Genomic DNA, 18,292 nt, shown 5'->3' on the forward strand with positions numbered 1-18,292 from the left:
TCATAAAAAATATATACTATACAGTTATATTTGGGCTAATGTTTAGGGAATTAATGGCCTGGGGGAAGAAGCTGTTTAAATGCCTGTTGGATCTGGTGCGCATGGATCGGTAGCACCTGCCTGATGGGAGTCACTGGAAAAGGTGGTGGGCTGGGTGCGGAGGGTCCAGTAGGATTCTCTGCGCCCTTGTTGTAATTCTTGCAGTATAAAAATCTTTTTGCACCGGTTACATTCAAGCACAAAAAAATAGGCTAATAGGTGAGTTAGAAATGTTTCCATTCAAGTTATTTTAGTGCCTCATTGTCCAAAACGTTCCCGTTTGTGGTCACGCAGTGTTGCAATGTTCCACTCATACAGAGAAAATCTCTCCTTGAACTTTCATTTTGAGAAAGCCAGTTGACTTCCGTTACAGTTTCTGGGTTATCCATCACCACCCAAAACGCCAATTATTGCATCATTCCTACACCTTATGGTTTCCTTGTAGCTCTAAATATTTCTCACAGTCAGCTCTAACACATGGGCGGCTATGTGGGTAGGCGCTAACTCCATAAAAAAAACAAAGAAAAAAAAAGGACTCACCTCCTCCACAATCGCGGAAATATAAACGAGCAAATTGAAAGTAAACTTGTGCGCACCCGTTATGTAAGCCGTCCATCGGGTTGCTATGATTTGCACTAAAGGTTTCTGGGTGCCGTATAGGAAGCTGAGGAGGTCGGCAACACCTTTTAGTGGATTGAAACTCAAGCTTGCAAGCATTCATCTTTTTTTTTCTGAGAAAGACACATTGTAAGATTCTCGGAACTGCGGTTATTGTTGGTCGATGGCTCATTGTTAGTCTGTTTGCTTCCTCTGCCAAGGGAGTTCACGTTGTTATCTTGCCAAAGTGCAAGTGAAAGCGAGATATGTTGCATTGTCTGTGTGTTGCTTGTTGATCTGCCACCCATGCTTCTTGCCATCTCATGGCCGCAAATCAGCACAGGCGAACTCGATAGTCACTATGTACAAAGGCTTAGTTATCATCATGATGAAATGCCTCCGTTAAACAGATGCTTGACTTTTCGTCATTTTCCAAGAACGCATTTGAAACAACCAAATAGTTCACACACGTATCATAAAGACTCGCTGTTTTATGCTGATTGAATCATGTTGCTAACCAAAACGGCAGCACTTTGAAAGAACTTGAAAGTTAAGATCATGATGGCGTCACCGTGAAATAAAAATTATTCACACCCTCCCAAAAAAAAACACCCTTGGCATTTTTTTTCACATTGACAATAATTAAAAATATACAAATATACAAATCTTGACAACATACTGTATGCTAGCAAATGTCAGATAATTAACTCATTGGTTTACATTCCCAAATTTATTCGATAATCTAAAAGTGTGACGTGGAACACCATTCCCAAATGTGTTCGGGTTTTGGCTTTTCTTGCGGGGGGTTCCAAAAAAACGCCGCCACTTTAAATGCACAATTCACACGCGTAGTTACATGAACTTGCGTCTTCCTCGGCACATATATTCGCCATATCTCACTCTTACCTTTAGTGCTCGAGCGCCCCATGGCGGCCGTTAGAAAAGAATGCATAAACTGGCCGCATCGTTGCATAAACCACAGGGTTGAAGGCTTGTGACAAAAGTCGCTGTTTATAGTCCGGAAATTACGGTAATCAAAAAGGCCTTACTTGATATTTGTATTTGCGACCCCGAGCTTTGTTTTTGCTTATACGAGTGGATGTGTATTTATTGTAGATGCTTATGTCTAAATGCAATGCCCCATATAAAAATTAACTACCGTGACTGACTGACTCATTTTTTTTCTTCCCCTACCCAACAAATTACAGTACAGTAATCCCTTGCTACTTCACGGTTCGATTATCACGGCCTTTGATGCATCGCATCAATCGTAGCCAAAGTCACTACAGTAAAGTAGTGTAAAACAGCAGCGCGTCACAGAAAGCAGCAAACAGCATTCATTAGATTTAATGTTATTTTAGAATTTATTCATCCATTTTGAGGCATTGCTGTGCTTGTTTTGTTACCGTGTGGGGGATTTGTTGGATTGGATTGGATTAGCCTTTATTAGGGGGTAATTGTAGCTAGCTATCTGTTCGCTATCTATTAGCTATCTACTAGCTGGCTAGCTAGCTTTCTATCTGTGTATTTAATAGAGACATTCAGTGTATTAGCTAACTAACTAGTATCTAGCTAACTAGCTAGCTAGTCATTAGCTATAGAGCCATCTAGGCGGCTAGCTATCTAGCTAGCTTTCTGTTGACTATCTATTAGCTGGCCAGCTAGCTTTCTATCTATTAACCTCCGGGGTGAGTGAACGCCGGCGCGTTGGCTTCCGCTGCTCACCCACAGAAAAGCTTATCATGTGACTGTAAAGTGACCTGGGGAGTTTTGAAAGGCGCTTATAAATGAAACGTATTATTATTATTATTATTATTATTATTATTATTATTATTATTATTATTATTATACCCAATCTAATTTTGTATCAATTACTGAAGTAACCGACCCAGGCTAAAAACCAAGCTAAATTAGCTTGATAGGCTTTAACGCGCACTGAGCAGTCACAACAGTTCAGTGAAAAGGCTCTTGGATGCAGAGAAGGAACGATGGTGCTTACTGTGTCGAAAATTAAGATTGTTCAGTGCTCATTTGCAAAAAGAAGAACCATTTAAAGCTGTGCTGTGGCGTGCGCTGAGGATCCGCCAAAATAGCTAGCTCGTCGTCACGCAGCTCACATTTTGAGTCTCCATCAGTTGTGCTTTGAAGTTGTTTTTCCCCCTCATTTTCAGTCAAAAACAACCACAAACCAACTCTAGTTTTCAAGCTTTGTTGCTGGAAGAGTTCATCTGTCAGCAATAAATGGCTGTGTAGAAACATGAAAGTGGCCAAATTTGGTTTCTGGGTGTCGCCAGAAAAAAAAGTGTTCACCAGTCGGGCAATCGCTCACTCTGCTGATGTTTGCCTTGGACATTTTCAAAGGATCATTAAAAACCTACAAAAGCAAATATCGTTGAAAGTTATTTCTAAAACACCAGGCAAAAAACACTTCTGAGAAAGTGCATGGATTAAAGAGAGAAAAAAAAACCAGACAAGGACACATTTAAAAGTTCAATTACCATCATTTTTAGTCTTTATTCTTTTTGGGCCGTTTTTCTGCTTTACAGGACAACCGACGCCTCCGACAAGTTGTGTCCATAATTTGTTAAATCACTTCAAATGACTTCTACTGAGCGTATTTTACAAAGATTCCACTGCAGATAAAGATATGCACATGTACAACTGGAGAGAATACTACATATGTTCCTATAAAAATGTTCGTATGTACCATTATTCGTACCTTGGATGTTTGTAAGTAGGGAAGTGACTGTACATATTGATTTATATAGCGCTTTAACAACAGCTGAAGCTGAAAACAAAGTGCTAACATGGGAAAAAATGGAAATGCTGCCACCTTGTGGAAAAGAAAAAACATTGCCAGAGGCCATCGCCAGCACTTTATTGACACCCAAGCATGAAAAAAACAAAACCCGAACAAATTCGTGAACTCCGCTTTATATTTTCAATTGTAATAAATTCGGGAATGGCAGTGAATGAGTTAAGTCTTAGCTGTGTAATTGTAACTTTTTGCTCCAAATACAGTCGGCATGAGGCCACGCAGCAGACTGCCCAATTGGCGCAAATAGTGAATTTCACACAATGTACTGGTACTTTCCCAAGACTTTTGTTTTTTTAAACACACAAATTCAGACATTTTGTTCGACACATTCTTCTTTGAATGATATTTGTTACGGGCTTCTACGAAACAAATAAATAAATACATAAATAAATACACAAATAAATAAATACATATCTGTCTACATATAGCATTTGAAATATCATCTAAAACACCTCGCCCAGAACCCATTAGCAGCTAACTTTCACTCAACAGTTGCCAACCATATTGTTTTAATTTGATTGCATTTCAAACAAATTCTTCCCAGTTTGTAACACGCCAAGTATTCTAAATAAATTAAATATTCTCGTGGGTGGAAAGTTTAAAAAAAAAGTTGAATTCAAGTAGAATGAATTGTAAACTAGAAAGTAAAGGGCTGAGGTTTTTTTTTTGTTCCCTTTAGCCCTTTTTACTGCAAGCCATTTTTCCACGTGTGGATTTTCAGAGCTTGTCAGCCTGGTAATGAATTTTTATGTTCCTTTTTCGCTGCCCACTTTTCCTGACGCACATCCGCGACACTGTCCACATTCTTTTGGTACAAAGGTCTTGTTTCAAGAGGGCTGACGTTTGAACAAAATTCTCTCATATCTGAAAATAGTTTTCTTTCTTAACTCATTCACTGCGAGACGATGTGCAAAAATGTGTCCACTCCAGTGCCAGGGTTTTTGTCATTGTCACTTGAATTCCAGGACCCACAGAATATTGAATTTTCAGACTGCATAAATATTCAATGCAGCGGAAGAAACCTCAGACTCTCTTCATTCATCAGAAAAACAAGAGCTATTTCCTAAATTATATGGGTCTGCAGTTATATGGGCTTGAAATGAGGGCGGCTGTCCCAAATATAATGCAATGAATACATATTAGTTTAGATGAGAATCAGAATGATCTTTATTGCCAAGTATGTAGAATTTGTCTCCGGTAGAACACGCTGCACTGGTATCATCATAAAAAAAATCCAAAGAGGTACTATACAGTTATATTTGAGTTACTGTTTAGAGAGTTAATGATGACGGGGGAATAAGCTGTTTAATTGTCTGCCGGATTTGGTGCGTATGGATCGGTACCACCTGCCTGAGGAGAGGAGCTGGAAAAGGTGTTGGGCAGGGTGCGGAGGGTCCAGTAGGATTTTCTACGCCCTTGTTAGCACTTTAACAACAGCTGAAGCTAGAACAAAGCACTAACATGGAAAAAGGGAAATGCTGCCCCCTTGTGGAAGGGAAAAACATTGGCAGAGGCAGACCAGCGCTTTATTGGCACCCAAACAAGAAAAAACTAAACCAGAACATATTCGGGAGTGGTGCTGTATGTCATATTTTCAATTCCAGAATAAATTCGTGAATGAGTTAATGACACTGGCTGCTATTTTGGTCATTATTTTTGATGATTTCATGACTTGGATGAACACATCATCAAAGTCCTCTTTTAATTTGACTTGAGATAAATGAATACATTTTTTTTGTAAAAACACAGCCATATTCACTCAAAACATAACTTGTGTTTGAAATATAATTCTTGTTGATAAAGTATTCTGTTTTTGACATGTAAAGTCCGGGATCTGAACTTTATGCTATCTGATGATTGATGCTGCCCAGCAGAACCGGCATGAAAATAATTTATGATGAGGATAATTAACCAAGTCAGAGACAGTCAGGAATGCAGGAGATGAAATACACCAGCTGCCAAAACCATGTTAACACAGAACAACACTGTGCCAAAATTCTGTTTAACCTCAAGACTAAAAGAGTGCTGAAAAGGTGTGCTGACATGGAATGTGCCTATCTATCCCGCCATCAAATATTTTGCTTCACTTTTGCGGTTCAAAGTTTTCGTCTCTTGCTCGACTGCGTCATCCAGTTGAGGCCGATTGCCAACCCGTAACTGCATCTTGGTTCTTCCTGGAATGGGAGGAGATGGTTTTCCTTTTGCTGCTGCTCCCAAATACTCTCAATTTCACATGGTTACATGGCTGAGCATATTTGATCGCTAATGGTAAACAAAACAGCAGCATGGAAAACATGTATGAGTGCTTGCGCTTGACCGATAGACTGCAGTCTGGTCCAGAGTTGAATTAATATCATGATTGGGGAATAAAACACAACAACAACAACAACAAAGCACGCGAACGCATGACTCACATCACCAAAAGTTGTTTATGTGGTCTCTGTGCCGAGTGCCTATCGCATGGTGTCAAACCTAACACTTGTGAGCCAAATATGGCCCACCACATCATTTTATGTGATCTGCGAAAGCCAATTAAACAATTTCTATGATGATTTCCTAAGATCTGAACCATTTTTTTTTCTTTCGACCAAACCCCTCATAAAAGTCACTTAAAGGACAACCGACACCATTTTTTTTTGTTTCCTAACTGACATCAGAAAAACGTTTTATAGCATCTAAAATACCCAAAACACACAGGCTGATATTTTCGTAAAATGCAAAACACCAATAAAAATGAGTGTCCCAAAACTACTTCAAACTGACCCTGGAAATTGTGAGTTTCAGAAGGTCCCGCCCCCTTGTTCGTGTTGTCCCGCCAGGACGTCTTGTCGCTCTAGAATCAAAACAATGGCTTCAGATTCGGAGGAGATGCTTTCTTGTTACTCATCCAGTTATGAATATGATTCAAATAGTTCTGAAGAGGTAAGCATAAATGTTTGCAATCGATTAAAGAAGTCCTCTCATATCCATTCGAGCCATCAGGACTCCAATGTTGCGTCCCAGAAAATGCACAAGATGGCGCCCAAGCTCCGTTGGAAATGGGCTGATTTGTCTGCTGGGAATTTGTGTCAACTCGTTTCAAATAGTAGTCTTGGTGCAACACACAACAATTCACCATTGCGTTATTTAGACAGGATGAACTTAGTACAACGATATATTTATTGTGTTTTGTACAGCTACCCCCATTTCAAGCTCAGGTAACACCAGACCCATATAACTTACGAATTAACTCTTTTTCTGATGAAAGAAAATGGTGAAATGAATGTTTATGTAGTCCTAAAACTCAATATTCTGTGCCTCCTGCAATTTGAGTGAAAATGACCAAAACCCTGCCACTTGAGTGGACACATTTTTGCACATCGTCTGGCAATGAATGACCATGACGTTTTCCATCTGCTTTCACAGTCATTTTTTTCTCTGTCAAAGTAAAATGAGAACCCTTGACTATTCGCCGCTTATAGTTGCCCCCGCAAATATTAGCATCCCAGCTATTGCTCATCGCCACGCCACCCCGCATATCACGTTCGGTCTGACCACACAGTGGTCAACTTCTCACGTTATAAGGTTACAGTGTGCATGGAAGGCTGAAACTCATTTGATCAAGATGCAAAATCAGCCACCGCCCTTTGTCCCGGCAGTGTTGGGCCATCGGGGCCTGCAAGGCCTTTTTTGCTGGTCTAAAAATATCAGAAATCATAGACTGATATTAATTATATTTTGTCCATAAATTTGTATTAAATTTCCAATTTTTGTTTGACTTATTTTCATTGCTTTTCCCCTGTTGCGCTGCTTCCAGATGTCTGTTTTTGTATTTAAGCATTTAACCAATCAAATTTAAGCCATCATTTGTTACCATTGTCAGAAATCTAGCTGTACGCCTTCACAAGCAGTTCAGCAGGCTCTGGAGCGTAAAAATAAATGGAGAATAAATTGTTGCTTTAACCTACCAGATTTCGAGTTGGCAACTGAAGGCCTGCTGGAATGCACTGGAAACATTTTCACAAACTTTGATTGGCTACTCACTTGATCGGCAAGTCACTAGCCAATCATAGTATCACTTGCCGCTAGTGATAAGTGCATACTGGCCAAAGCTAGCACACGGCTCTGCATAAGATGCATAAATATATTGTTGTGTTGATTTAATAGCGGTTTTGTCAACCCACAATGGCTGATGGAGGAGACGAAATGGATTTGGTTGCAGATTTACTGTTAAAGCCATGTTTCAATACAGACTTTTCAAGAATACATCATTAAAAAAGGTTGGGCAGCTTTGAAGCTAGCAGAAATAGCAAATAATATTGCAATTGTATGAGGTTATCATGAATACACGTTCATAGTAAAAAAAAATTGAACAGTTCAATGACAGTATTAAGATGCTTCAAGTCACAAATTATTTCCTTGCTATCGTCACCCTCTAGTGGACGTGTAGTAAATCACACCACACTCACAGCTGTGGATGCATTCAGACGTAGCACTACTGAAGGCCTAGCGATGAAATCCACGGCCCGCCACTGGTTGAATCACATTTCCTGTGCTGAATCAAACCAATTTGAAGATTGGATTGTCTGACAATTTAGCGTTTCGAAATGGTAGTTCCGCCCAGTTAGTAAATGAGCTTCCACGTGTGTTTGCGTGTTTGCACAATCAATTTTGTGCCTTGTACCTTTGGCAAAACTTGATTCAATTAGTGAACCGGGACGAAATGAATGGAAAAAGTCCTTTTATGTGAACACAGCCCAAAAGTCATCCATTTGTCTAAGACTGTTCCGAATCAATAGCGCATTCAAAAACTGTCCCTGAATATTTGAACATGATCTTTTGAAGTCCCACCAAAAAAAGAAAAAAAAAAGTGTCAAAAGGGCCCATTGCTAAACTAACCGCACATTTCAAGTAGCATCTGCATGAACCGTCTCAGCTTTTCTCTTTGCTTGACTGACTCAGACGTTTTGAGTTTTGCCTCACTCGCCCAAACGCTGCCAGTTGATGTTTGGAGCAACGCTTCAGCAGTACCCCGCAGAGGCAGTAAAACACATCCTATTAAACACTGTTGAGTGCACAATGACCTCATGAGGACAACAGAGCTTTGATTTACCCCCTTTTTAGTTTTTGGTAAACAAGTAAACCTCACATTGATTAATTAACCTTTTACGTTTTTCAAAAGGCAGAACCCTTCTGGGCAAAACTGACACCAAACGTTTTATGGTTCTTCACATGAATACTGCCATGTGCTCTGTATTCAGAAACGCAATACAATTTGAACAGACTCCTGCGATTGTAGTTTCCAAAAATAAGCAGTTTTAGCTGGACATATATTTGATCAAAATGAAATAGCTTTAAAAATGATCGTTCTGACCGCAACTGAAAACGAGTTTACTGCAGTGGAAATTTTGAAGTGAACTCATTCACTGCCATTCACAAATTTATTCAGATTTTGAAAATATGACATAAAGCGCATATTTATTCAGCTTTGTTTTTTCTTATATGGGTGCCGATAAAGCGCTGGCCATGGCCTCTGGCAATGATTTTTTCCTTTCCACAAGAGGGCAGAATTTCCCTTTTTTCCATGTTAGCGCTTTATTCCAGCTTCAACTGTTGTTAAAGCCCTATATAAAACCAATATGTATGTATTGTATTGTATTTTTTTCCAGCCACCCCATTTCAAGCTCAGATAACTGCAGACCCATATAATTGAGGAATTAACTTTATTTTCTGATGAAAGAAGAGAATCAACAGTTTCTTACGTTGCATTGAATGTTAATGTAGTCCTGAAACTCAGTATTATCCGGGTCCTGGAATTCAAACAAGACAAAAACCCTGCATTGGAGTGGACACATTTTTGCACGTCTAGCAATGAATGAGTCAATAATAAATATTGAAATGAATCAAAAAAATATGTACCCAGTTGACACAAAGAAAAAAAAACAGGTTGACATCATCCCTAATTGTATTCATTTACAACTTTAGCATTACTCTGCAATTTTTTGATGATGATATTAGTGCAGCGTGTTCTGCCGGAAACAAATTCCTTGTGTGTTCTCCATACTTGGCAATAAAGATGATTCTGATTATGATTGATACCGTAATATAAAAAGTCAAAGCCTTAGCTCTATAAATAAAGAAATATACACATAAATAAATATACAGAAAATTAATATCTAGATAGATAAATAAATAAATAAACCGTCATTCACACTTTATCCTTTAGCATTCCTCCCATATGCAAGCTAACGTGTCAAACAATGGTGTGACACAAAAACAACGTTTAGCCAATAAGGAATTGAAAATGTGTACTTCACTTTGGTTTAAAAAAGAAAAAAAAAAACAAAAGCATGAACAAATAAGTCATGTTTGAAAAAAAGAAACATTTTGGAATATTTCCTTGCGTTAGCTTGACAGCTAGGATAAAATCAAGCATCGGTTTTATCATTTATAACATTCATGAAATGGAGCTGTAAAATGTTTAACATTTTGTTTGTGTCGAGGCCAAAAAGGGCTATTTATCTAAATGTGTTTTAAAAAATAAAATAAAATAAACAAGAATGACAATTAGAAAAAAACTTTACATGTCTCACAGATTAAAATGTTTCCTTTGCCATTCATTTTGAAAATATTGCTGGTCAGTAGATTCATATTTAAATCTATATATTTGTCTTATTATTCTATCCGATTTACTTTCGGGTTGAGTGAATGCTGGCGCGTGTGGCTGCCGCTGCTCACCCACAGAAAAACTTATCCCCTGACTGTAAAGTGACCTTGAGAGTTTTGAAAGGCGCTTAAAGAACAACCGATGTAAAATGGCTTCAAATGACTTCTACTGAGTGTATTTTAATAAGATTCCACCGCATATAGCAATGTTTTACATTTTAAGACTCGTGCTGAATATTCAGGAAGTGTTGTTTTTGAGTTGGTGACGAGTCCGTACGTGACGTCACTAAAGGAACGCCCCTGACCGAAAAAAAAGACACATTGTAGCGGTCCTTCCATCACATCAATGTATTTTGCTGTACTTGTTTGGTCTGGGGACTTCGTGTTGCACCCAAAAGCCGCCAGAAGAGGGCGTCCAAGCTCCATATATGGAATTTATCAGCCTGTGGAAACAGAGGTGGCCTCAGGAGGTCGCTATTTTGTGCCTCTTTTTCGATGAGACATTTCCCCTCAATGTTGCCTCATAATGGCACGGAATAAATTCTTTAATCGATTGCAAACATGTATGCTTTCCTCTTCATAACTATTTGAATCATATTCATAACTGAATGTGTAACAAGAAAGCATATTCTCCGAATCTGAAGCCATTGTTTTGATTCTCCAGCAATGCAAGACATCTTGGCGTGACATCACGTACTGGGGGCGGGACTTTCTGAAAATGCCCAATTCGCAGCTCAATTTTTTGCAGACTTTGGACACTTTAAGTCATTTTTATTGGTGTTTTGCATTTGAATAAAAATATCAGACTGCGTGTTTTGGGTATTTTAGATGCTATAAAACGTTTTTCTGATGTCAGTTAAGAAACAAAAAAGTGACGTGCCGGTTGTCCTTTAAAGGACAACCGGCACCTTTTTTTTGTTTGCATCAACTCGAAAACAAGACTTCCTGAATATTCAGCGTGACTCTTAAAAGGTAAAATATAGCTATATGCCGTGGGATCTTTGTAAAATACGCTCAGTAGAAGTCATTTCAAGTGATTTTACAAATTATGGACATAATTTATCTGGAGGTGTCGGTTGTCCTTTAAAAATGAAATGTATTATTACTATTACAATGGAAAAATTAACAATTTTCAGTAGCAAAATATGGAGGGAAGAAAGTAAAAAAAAAAAAACATATTTTCATGCCCCAAAAATTAACACAACGCAATCTAAAACACATGTAAAAACCCACAAAAACTAAAACTTTTAAAAACACAATAACAATGAACAAATGAAACATTCCAAATCAATTTGGCGACTGAAACTTCTTAACTTCGTATTTTCATGCCACACACTTATATTTTGTTTATTGTCACAAGATGATAATAAACTCCATTTAACAAACAAAACACACAGTCAGTTGAGCGAACGCATTTCAGCTCCCATTATGAACGTGATTAAAACCCATCAAGAATAAAGACATGATTCTCTACTACTGCCTCAAAATAGCGCACGTGGTGCCTTTTTGACCACTTACCTCACCAAATATGCTTCTCTGCACCGCTTAAAGGACAACCGACGTCCCCGGACAAGTTGTGTCCATAATTTGTAAAATCACTTCAAATGACTTCTACTGAGCGTATTTTAATAAGATTCCACCGCATATAGCTATATTTTACGTTTTAAGACTTATGCTGAATATTCAGGAAATCTTGTTTTTGAGTTGGTGACGAGTCCATACGTGACGTCACAAAAGGACCACCCACTGACCGTGAAAAAGACGCATTGTTGCATTGTCCTTCCATCACGTCATTGTATTTTACTGTAGTTGTTTGGTCTGGGGACCTCATGTTGCACTCAAAAGCCACCAGGGGGCGTACAAGCGCCATTTAAGAATTTATCAGCCTGTGGAAACGGAGGTGGCCACAGGATGGCGCCATTTTGTGCCTCTTTTTTTTGTGAGAACTTGTCCCCCAATGTTGCCTCAAAATGGCCCAAATAAATTCTTTAATCGATTGCAAACATGTATGCTTTGTTCTTCAGAACTATTTGAATCATATTCATAACTGGATGTGTAACAAGAAAGCATATTCTCCGAATCTGAAGCTATTGTTTTGATTCACAAGCAATGCAAGACGTCTTGGCGTGACGTCACGAAATGGGGGCGGGACTTTCTGAAAATGCCCAATTCGCAGCTCAATTTTTTTTTGCAGATTTTGGACACTTTAAATCATTTTTATTGGTCTTTTGCCTTTGACTAAAAATATCATACTGCATGTTTTGGGTATTTTAGATGCTATAAAAGGTTTTTCTGGTGTCAGTTAAAAAACAAAAAAGTGACGTCGGTTGTCCTTTAAATGAGCAGTGACATTATAAAGATTCATGAGCTGACGCAAATACGCTACGAAGGGATTGTTTAGTTACACGGACAGTCGGCCTTCAAATGTATCGCATATTAAGCGACAGCATTACTCAATAGATTTTTATGTATTTTTTATCGTGGCAGAAATACAATAACAACGGACGTAACGGCAAAAAAAAAATTACATGGAGTGTGTGTCTGCGGGCATGCGCGTGTGTGTGTGTTTGCCACGCTTGCTCACCCTTCTTGCCACCATCTGTCCCGAGGACTGGCATCAATGAGTGTACAGACGGGCGCACACTAATAAGCTCAAACAGGCCTGAGTGGGGAAAAGCCACATGAGGACACCCCTCCGACAGGCGCGCTATCGCCATGACTGGAGGAGTTCAAATAAGGCCAAAGACTTTCTTGACGCTAACTTGTCCGAGCACTCGCCAGTAACCCAGAGAAGACCAGACAATACACAGTATACAGTATACAATTTAATTGCTTTGCAGATGACACCCAGCTCTGTCTCTCCAGCAAAGCCAATGCCTCACTTCCGCCTTCTTCCCTTTCACTCTGCCTCTCTGAAATTAAATCCTGGTTTACCCATAACCTCCTCAAATTTAACAGTGAAAAAAATGTAATTCTCCTCGTTGGTACCAAATCCACCTTGAGCAAAGCTAACCGTTTCTCTCTCACTATTGACAATTCGATCGTTTCTCCCTCCCATCAGGTGAAAAGTCTAGGTGACATTCTTGACAGCACATTACCTTGCCACTCCCATATAAATGACTTTACCCGATCTACGTACTTTCACTTCCGCAATATCAATCGTCTTCACCCGTCTCTCACTCCTTACACCACTGCTATCCTCGTTCATAGTCTTGTCACCTCCCCGATTGACTATTGCAATTCACTTCTCTTTGGTGTCCCTCAGAAACTTCACCACAAACCACAAACTTCAACTCGTTCAGAATTCTTCAGCCCGGATCATCGCCAGAACCTCATCCTTTCACCACATCACCCCCGTCCTCCGAGAGCTCCACTGCCTCCCGGTCAAATATAGAATCAACTTTAAAATTCTTCTTTAGACATTTAAAGGAGAACCGACGTCACTTTTTTGTTTCCTAACTGACATCAGAAAAACGTTTTATAGCATCTAAAATACCCAAAACACTGAGTATGATATTTTTAGTCAAATGCAAAACACCAATAAAAATGACTTAAAGTGTCTAAAAAGTACTTCAATTTGAAACCGGAAGTGGCCAGTTTCAGAAGGTCCCGCCCCCATGTTCGTGGTGTCTTGCCTTGCTTGAGAATCAAAACAATGGCTTCAGATTCGGAGAATATGCTTTCTTGTTACTCATCCAGTTATGAATATGATTCAAATAGTTCTGAAGAAGAAAGCATACATGTTTGCAATCGATTAAATAATTTATTCCATGTCATTTTGAGGGATCAGGGGTGGGAAATGTCGCACCCAAAAAAGGCACAAAATGGCGACAAGGCCGTGTAAGGAATTAATCAGCCCGTTTCCACAGGCTGATTAATTCCTTTAATGGAGCTTTGTCGCCCTCTTCTGCCTCTTTTTGTTCTTACATGACGTTTTCAGACCAAAGCACAGCCAAATGCCTTGACGTGATGGAAGGACTGCTACAATGTGTCCCTTTTTCAGTTAGGGGCGTTCCTTCAGTGACGTAGGGTGAGGACTCGTCACCAACTCAAAAACAAGACTTCCAGAATATTCAGCGCGAGTCTTAAAACGTAAAATATAGCTATATGCGTTGGAATCTTTGTAAAATACGCTCAGTCGAAGTCATTTGAAGCCATTTTACAAATTATGGACACAACTTGTTTGAAGATGTCGGTTGTCCTTTAAAGCTATCCATAAACTTGCCCCCTGCCCTATAACTATCTGATCTTCATCAAATTTCTATTCCCTCTCGTTCCCTCAGATCCTCTTCCACCCTCCGCCACTGTGTTGATTATAGTACCTATGCTTGTCTGTGACTGTAAAGTGTCCTTGAGAGCTTTAAAATGTGCTTAAAATGTAATGTATTATTATTACAATAGTGACCGAGAAAGGTAAAGGAGTACAATCTGTCTTCAGATATCTTCAGTCTGGTTTAAAAGCGACACAGACAAATATTGCCACGTTTCCGAATATAGCAGATCATCCCTCGAATAGACTCCAGCACAACTCAATGTTGTGTGTGTCTGTGGTTGTCTTCCACAGAGCTATGTAAACATATTTGTTCCGCGGCGTCTGGCTTGTTCCTTGCCATTTCACCGCATTTAGCCCTTAATAGTCTATGTTTGAGACATAAAAGCTCACATCAATGTTGAATATTGTACAAGTAGTCTTTGGGTACTCATGTTTTCCTCCCACATTCTTAACTCATTCGCTGCCATGGCCGAATTTATTTGGGAATTCAAGTGTGACGTTTAGCGCCATTCCTGAATGTGTTTGTTTGTTTGTTTGTTTGTTTGTTTGTTTTTTTTTTGCGGGGGTGGAGGGTTGCTAATAAAGCTATGGTCAGACCTCTAGCAATGTTTTTTTTCCCTTGCAGCATTTGCCTTCAGTCCAAGTTAACGCTATGGTACAGCTTCCACTGTTGTTAAAGCACTATATAAATCAATTTGTATGTAAGCTCAGATAACTCCAGACCCATATAATTTAGGAATTAACTCTTTTTTATGAAAGCAGAGTATATGGTTTCTAACGCTGTATTGAATGTCTATGTAGTCCTAAAATTCATTTTCTGTGTCGGTCTGTTGTTTCTATTTGTAATTGTATTTTATTTATTGCATTCTATTTGTGATTGTATTTTATTTATTATAGTGCCTATACTTGTCTGTGACTGTAAAGCAGGAGTGTCAAAGTCATTTTTGCCGCGAGCCACATTGTAGTTATGGTTTCCTCTCGAGGGCCGTTATGAATTTGGGGAACCCATTAGAATGTTTAAATCCCTTCAAATATTACATATAGAGCACACAGCAAATTAATGAATAACTCGTTTTCAAATCTGAAGTCAAGAAAAATGACTTTTATTGTGGTTGACATCCAAAAATATGAAATTTTGGCTCAGATTTTATCAATCATCATGGAATTTAACAAGTTTGAGTTGCTTTCGCGGGCCGAAAAAAATGATGTGGCGGACCGGATTTGGCCCGCGTGCCTTGACTTTGACACCTGTGCTGTAAAGTGTCCTTGAGAGCTTTGAAAGGCACTTAAAATGTATTGTATTATTATTATTATTGTCATTATTATTATTATTATTATTATTATTATTATTATTATTATTATTTAATAATACGGCGCCGCGAGAGTGGCTGCCTTTCCAGCAGCTCATGTATTTCGTTTTTCTACTTTCATTCCTTTCATCACTTTGCTGCTGTGAAATGTAAATTTCTCCACTGTGAGACTAATAAAGGCATATCCAATCCAATCCAATCCAATCCAATATTCTGTGGGTCTTGGAATTCGAGTGCCAATGACAAAAACCCTGGCAATGAAGTGGAGACATTTTTGCATGTCTGGTAGTGAATGAGTTAAAAACATGCATGACAGAATAATGTAACAATCTAAATTGTCATGAGGGACAGTTGTCTTGAGTGGGACTGCGAATGGTTATCGGTCTGTGTGTGTGCTCTGCGATTGGGTGGCAACGCGTTCAGGGTGTCCTTTGCCGACTGCCCAAAGATGGCTCCATTTCACCTCGTTAGTATGTTTTCACATGTGAGGCCGAATCACCCTCCTGACCTCTCAATTTCTGTGCCGAGACCAAGGGGTCATTCTGAAAACATAACTGAGACAAGAAGAAGAATGAATAGATTCAATCGAGGTTTTTAGCAAATATTCCGTGTAACAAACATTTCAACTTATTTTTTGCCACAGGCTACATTATATCACGGTTTCTTCTCGAGGGCCGTCATGAATTTGAGGAAGGCAGTACAATGTTTCATGACCTCCACATATTACATACAATGAGTATTGTCGCGTATTGGAATTGAAGCGGATTTACATGGTGTATGAGACAACCTTCATCAATGGATGCTACAGCTTCATATTTGATTTCAACATTTAGCTTGTAGCAGACGTGCACATTCCACCATGACGTCTGATCCACTGGTGAAAAGAATGCTTTGATCCTCTCCTCTTTCATCTAGAACTGCTTCATGCAACAAAGAGGGTGCAGAAAGTGCTTAAGATTGAATGACTGTGTCTTTGTTTTGTCATATTATTTATTTAGTTTTTTGTTTTGACTTCACGATGGCACCGCGAGAGTGGCTGCCTTTACAGCAGCTCCTGTATTTAGTTTTTCTACTTCTTTCTTTCCTTTCCTGTTCCTTTCATCAATGTGCTGCTGTGAAATGTAAATTTCTCTACTGCGAGACTTATTCAATCCAATCCACAACAAATTGATAAACAACTAGTTTTCGAACATGAAGTCAAAAATACTGACTGTTATTGTGGTCCACATGGGACAATTTGACATTTTGGTTTGGACTATAGCAAGCATCATGATTTGCTTTCACAGGCCGAATAAAAAGATATGGCAGGTCAGATCTTGCTCTCGGGTCTTGACTTGGACACCTGTGGTTTAGATGCTTCAGTTTTCGCATCAAGCCCTGTCCATGAAACATTTCGCTGCCACCTCAAAAAAATAAGACTCGTGCATTGTCACTCCTGTTTCTGCTGAGATCGGTTGAGCAGTTTTTTTTTTGTTGCTTTATCACTCAATGAAACGTGCAATGACGCTTTGAGCGTGATACGACTAGCGAGATGAAAGCGATTATGATATCATGTTAGCGCATCCATCATTGGCAGTTACGGAGAAATAAACAACCTACGGTCAACTCTTTGCCTCATTGCACTTTTAGCGTAAACACTAGTGTTGTTTGATTTCGACGAGGTATGAAAGGTGAAATCCGGGATTCTTATCTCTTCTTTGCTTCTGTTCTAGGTGGACTTGAAAGGACCGAAGGCAAAAATGGAAGGTAGTTAAAAATCTGTTTTGCCAAGTCGTTGAGATATTTCATCACTTGTGGTTTCTGGAACACCGCCATGTCAATAAGTAAGTACCCTTAAAAAAACTCCCCTCCAGGATCTGCATTGTCCTCACATGAACTCACAAGCCACCGCCAATAAGTTTATAGGAGGTAAACCTAAGCAGGTTAGAGAATACGCCTCTCAGTGTTCACAAAAGAGTCATTCCTCAAAGCAAATTTGGTCTCAGCAGGTGGCCACTCCCTCCCTCCCCAACTCCTATTTTCTTGTGAGAAGGCAAAAGACAGTTTCGATGATAGAGATGCATCGATGTGGGAGAGCGGTGGGGGGGATGTAGGCCAGTGAGCGGGGAAAACGGGTTTGAAGGGATGGAACAAATACAGTGAGACCTCAACTTACAAACACCTTATCTTACAAGCTTTTCGTCTTACAAACTTAAAATTTATGAAAATTAAACCTTATAATAAGCACTATTTTCATAATACACACCCTCCACGGCTGTCGGAGTGATCTTCGGCGGAAGCACACAAGCGAACAGCACCAGAGGTTAAGTTACCAACAGTCCTTATGGAAGGTGACTCTCCTTCCATAAGCCATCAACAACCATCAAAAAGGTAACTAAAACTTTATTTTACAGCACAGTTTATTTCTTTAATTACAGTCCTCATGTAATGCGCCTCTCTTTCCAAACTGCAATTCCCTTTGACCTTCGACCTCCAACGCAATTCCATCAAGCCATAAATGACCATCACAAATGTAAATAATAAAGTAATAATGTAATGTAAAATAATAATGTAAATAAAGTGACTTTATGATACAATGCAGTGTATTTCTTTCATTACAATACAATAACA

The 18,292-nt window shown here is 39.2% G+C and overlaps 1 long non-coding RNA gene across 2 annotated transcripts in view; it reads left to right on the forward strand.

The window, feature by feature from the left end:
- Window positions 1-18,292, forward strand: part of LOC148893566 (uncharacterized) — a 55,502-nt gene that overhangs the window by 19,773 nt on the left and 17,437 nt on the right. For both annotated transcript variants that reach the window (XR_016116027.1, XR_016116028.1), the window contains exon 2: window positions 17,395-17,505. This is a non-coding gene — a long non-coding RNA (uncharacterized LOC148893566). The remainder of the gene's footprint in view (window positions 1-17,394; window positions 17,506-18,292) is intronic.

This window comes from Hippocampus bargibanti, linkage group LG09 (assembly GCF_051943395.1).
Source record: "Hippocampus bargibanti isolate YZ-2025 linkage group LG09, ASM5194339v1, whole genome shotgun sequence".
Taxonomy (NCBI): Eukaryota; Metazoa; Chordata; class Actinopteri; order Syngnathiformes; family Syngnathidae; genus Hippocampus; species Hippocampus bargibanti.